This window comes from Malus domestica, chromosome 14 (assembly GCF_042453785.1).
Source record: "Malus domestica chromosome 14, GDT2T_hap1".
NCBI lineage: Eukaryota > Viridiplantae > Streptophyta > Magnoliopsida > Rosales > Rosaceae > Malus > Malus domestica.
Window position 1 is genome coordinate 27568073 of NC_091674.1, and position 5631 is coordinate 27573703.

Sequence of the window (5631 nt, forward strand, 5' to 3'; positions counted from 1 at the left end):
CATAAAATTTCAAGAATGACCTGATAAACAGCAACCATGAATCGAAACTCCAATCTTGAATCAACCAACGCAGATGAAGAAACCCAGATCGAGAAACCCAAAAGAACCTGCAGTCTTTATGCTTCAACGAAAGAAGAAAAATGGCACCAAGGATGTGCGTTGCGTATGAGAATCTGAGGGTGTCGCATGAAGAGTTCTTCAAGAAGCGACACGAAGATATCGAAGCAGAGAGTTTGAAGGAGTGCGACCATGACTGCGGAGGTTCTCTCGCAGCTCAACGGCGTCATCGCGAACGGCAGACAGAATGGAGCACCGAAGATCAACCCAACAATCACAATCACGATCCCAACAATCGCAGAAAAATCAACCCAAGAATCTACTGGAAATTTGAAGAGACACTAAACTAGGAAGAAAAGAAAATGTAAACTACTACGAAGAAAAACCACCAGAATCCATGGCGTGAGCCTGGTGGCTCTGATACCATATTAACTACATTGCAAAGATAAAAGATTGGTACAGAGGAAGAGGAAGAAGACAGAGAGAAGCAAGAGAGATTTTAGAGAAAGAGTTTAGAGAGAAATAGGTTTTGTATTGACTTACTGAAATGAAGGTTACACATACTATTTATAAAGAAATCCTAACTACTTTAACCAAATACTAACTACCTAACTATATTACTAACTATATTACATTTGTACCCTTAATAGCTAACCCTAGAGACGACAACTAAGGCTTCCCATAGAGCATTGTCATAAGGCTAGGAGTTTGCAGAAGAGTTGGTGTTTCTGTTTGTCACGGCAAACGCAAAGATTGGAGTTTTATCGATCACGTCTTGCTTGCATGGCTACTACATCTTCGACAATTGCTATTGGAATCAGGTCAGTCACTCATTCGTTTGTGTTTTAATTGTATAACCTAATAAGACTTACAATTGGTATCAGAGCCATTGGTTATATGATTAAAACCTATTAGGTTTGAAGTTTGATTCTATAATATTATTCTTTTTGGACTGCGATTTTGATCTTAAATCCAAGTTGTGATTCTATTCGGCAACATCACCATGTTGGACCTGCTTGAAAACTGCATATTGTATGTTTCCGCATATAATTGCATATACGTGGCATATTAGTATGATATGCACAGCACAAGTTTTACATCAGTTCCTATTTGGTCTTAGAGACCAAAATTATCAGTTAAACAAAACGATTACAGAATTGGATAATCTGTTTCTGCGAATGGTGCCTGTCGAGTTCACGTTTTCTTCCACCGTCACCACCCTTCAAATCCATACGTGGGCTTTTCTAATTGAAGCACTTAATGATGATATTGAATTAACTATAATAAAGGAAGATTGATATAGTTGGTTCATTATTTTATGGAATTGTATAATTGGAATACTATGATGCTTAACGTTTTCTATTTCACATATGCATCGCATATGAGATCCTGATGGAGGTGGGTTAAGGAGCGGATAAAGCCAACGAACCATGTCGAGGCATAAAGACACCGTCGTCCAACATAAGACAAGTCATGGACGTCACCTCCCAAGACATGTGTAGCCTTGCAGGAAATCACATATTTTGCTATCGGATATATCACTCATAAATTGGTAAACTAATAATTGTTGCATGGTAGGTTTTCAAGCACTTCAAGCTTTCTTTCTTGTATTCAGTTCTCATAAAGAAAGATTGGAACAGTTTGCTCATCTTTACTAAATTAATTATGACTGGAAGAAGATGACATGCTTTAAGCTTTCTATTTCGATATTCATGCCAATGTTTTGGTTGAATTGATTTAGTGGTAGATACAACTATTTGGCTAACGTTGTTGTCAATTTTGTAAGCATATAGAAATATGTACTTCTGTACTAATCTTACCAAGAAAGACTATGAAGCATCTCAAGTCAGCAAGATCGGTAAAGTCTCCTATCAAAGCAAACAATATTGATCATTATATGTGTCAATTGCGAATTAATTAGTTGATCATGCATATGGTTATTTTTATTATTAAGTTTTTAAACTTGGTTATCAAAACAAAGAGAAAATATATGTTTTGAACATGATAAATTCTACTATGCATGTAAAAGGCATACCGAGAAGCATATGTAAATATGCATAAATTATTTTACTTGTTTTTTAGACTTTATTCTGTCAAGATAGTCTGGATGTTTCGGCACTAGTAGTCTATTGCACTGTTTTTCATGGGTAAAATAAATTCATGGAAATAAATTTTGAATCAGTTTTGTTACATGATAATGTGTAGACCGAATGTAATTGCCATGTCATTGGTTGCTATGGGAAGTAATCAATATGGATTAAAATTTTAACTTTTGCAAACATGTAGCAAAATTGACATATGGCGTGTTTTAAAGGGATTGGGTTGTCCTATATTGCTTTAAGCTTGAGATGATCTTATGTAAAGACACAAATGTGTTGATTAGTAATGCAGCATACTAGCACTTAAGTATGATTGGGGATTAATTCAAGTACGGTTTATAATGATATTAAGTCCATAAGGAATTTGAATGACTAATCAAATTAGTTTTGTCTACAATTTTGCTTTTCTATTTCAGTATAGTCATTTAATTGTACATGACTAGTTAACTATGAAATTGATGCATAACTTGTGGATTGACTGAGAGTGACAGAAAGCATCTGGTGGCAAGAACAAGGACATTATACATATGAATGAGGTTTGCAGTAATTATGTGACACTTCTCATTTGTATTATATTTATTCTTATATGAGAATTATGGTGGTCATGTGATTATATATATGTTTACAAAGAAGTGGTGAACATATGAAGGGATGAGGTATGTAATCCATTCAAAGTATGTGATTGATAAGCATGAATTTTCAAACATGTATTATTGTTTGTGGTTTTTCCTATGCCTAAAGAATTTAAACAGTGCTTTGATTAGTAAATTTTATGTGTCATAAGGGGAGAAGAAAAACAAGCTTTTGAGGCTAATGTAGGGCACATATTGGAGATGTTTTCTATGGAAGAAAATAATTTTGGTTGTTCCTTTTATTTAATTTGGTATTTACAAAGCTAATGCATGATTTTAATGCTATGTTTAGTAGTTTTGTACTACGGAAAGAAATATATAAAAGGAAAGGAACCCGTTTGATATATATTTGAGCGATTTAGCTTTTAAATTAAAGGGATGTATTGTTCTCTCACATTACATAAAGTATTTCTAATTGACTCCGTAATGATAAGTATTGACATTCTTGTGGTGAAAACTTGTTCTATATGTGATTAATCTCCTTCAAGTATGTTGTCAGGTTTTTGAGATTAATTTAATGTCAAAGGGAGTCATGAAATGTTGGCAAGACTCGAAGCTCGAATCAGGTTATCATAATTTTGTCACTTACAGTTAATTAATCCATGTGACTTCTTGTATTGTTTCAAGGCGGAGTTGACCAATGCCTTTTCAACTAAGCAAGACGCAACGGCTTAGTTGACGATGAGACTGTGTTTTTGAGTTACTTCGGTCAACTTTGCATCTTAATTAGAATAAAAGGGATAATCTTCTTGCCTACAGGTGTGGATTACTTTCTTTTTTAATTAAGATGGCATAGTATGAGTTTTATTTCACAGAAGTTGTGAAAACCTTCATCTTGCCTACAGGTGTTGAAGTTTTTCATGAAGGAACTTATGTGACATAAAATCTAGTACTAGAAACTAGTTAATTTTCTTGCCTACAGGTGTAAATTAATTTAGTTTCATGAAGTTTATTGGGATAAAGTTCCATGCCATTAGTGACAAATATTTCCACAATGAGCCCCATAAAAGGTTGTGGTTTGAAGGCATGGTGTATTTTGTATCTCTTCATGAGACTTGTTGATGCAAAGTATTGGACCCATAAAGGTTAATCAAGGATTGCTAAGGTATGCATTGTTTAAATCTTATGCTTGTAAATTTTTCAATTTGAACTATGATGTTGTTTTAGAGGATGAAATTTGACTCCTAAAGTTTACTTTGGACATCGAAATTGAAATGATATGAAATTGAATCTGTCATAGATGCATAAATTCATGATAGATGTACATAATTGCTTCTGGCAGATTGCGTGTCTTGAATTAAATCGGGTGAATGACACGACTAATGGTCACCAAATGACCTGAAATTTTGATATATTCAACATATAGATTTCTACTATGTGTCTGCAAATTTTTGTAATTTTCTTCCATGTATTTTAATTATGGTGAATTTACTAGTAACCCATGCTCGTATAGACAGTTTTACTGGCAGATTGTGTTGGTCTTTTTGAGACATAACTTTGGACTACTATTTTGAACCAAAACGGCTCTGTATTTTCATTTTTGAAGATTAGTATGTCTATTTTGATCAGTATACATTTGGTAGCAATCAAGCTTGTAAATTAATTATGATAAATTCTAAAGTAAGTGTAACTCATTCCTGAAATTCAGTTTGACAACTTTATGTTGGTTGTGATGTCTATTTTATTATGTCCAAAATATAAAGCAGTTTTATTTAGGTACATCTTTGAAAGAGTGTTTGCCCAAGTGGGAGAATTAGTGAACGAAAATTGGGCTTCACACTCATTAACTTATTTGCAAGTATAAACTCTGAAAACTTAGTGGGAGTTGTTCTAAAGTTTGAGCATTAAGTGGACTTGCATGAATCTATTAAAGCGTTATTCTATCTTCCATGAATTTGTGTTACTTGAATGTCTATAATATGTTTAAGTTGCACGAATTGATACTTGGTATATGCGTACATTTTTCTGTTATTTGCAATCATTTGGATTTCTTGGTTAATCATTTGTTTTGAGGCTCATAAGGACTTAGCATAAATGTGGACTTATTAATACATATAAGATGGTTCTTGGATGCATATTTTTGTGTAACAGTGATGAATGCTTTTGTGCTTAGTTGTACATTTCATTGAGGTAATATGCATTCATTGACTATGTAAGGCTATTCCCAAAGGCATATTTTCAAAAATATGATTTAAGTATTGATTTGCAAATTAAGTAACGATGTTGTAGATCAGCGGGAGTTTGAGTTTAGTGTTAGTAATGCCTTACATTTGCAGATGACCAATAAGGTATGTATAGAATCCATGTATATTCATTTTAATCTCCAGTTGGATTCATTAAGTCACATTTTACGTGTGCTAGTCAATCATCTGATGAAATATATATCAGATATCAAGTTGTTATCAATTTGCATATTAAATGGCATGACATGGTTTGTGCACTGGCTCCGTTGTGAGGATTTCCATCTTGCCCGCAGGTGTTGGAAATCACTATGAAAGTAACTGGTATTGTGCATAGATCAGTGTCAAAAACATATTAATTCATCTTGCTCACAAGTGTTGAATTAATTTGTTTTATGAAGTTTTGGAATAATAAAAGTTTACGTTGGCAAACATGCAGAATGCTTGAAAAGCATAACGTGTCATTTTGGAATGATAAAAGGTTTGCATTGGCAAACATGTTGACTGCTTAAAAGCATAAGCGTGACTTTGGAATGGTAAAAGTTTGCATTGGTAAACATATAGACCGTTTAAAAGCATAAGGTCTGACTTATGAAAGTTACGATAAAGTGGACCTGAGATGATATAGAGTAAGATAGTTTTTGAGTTAAAGTTCATCTCTAG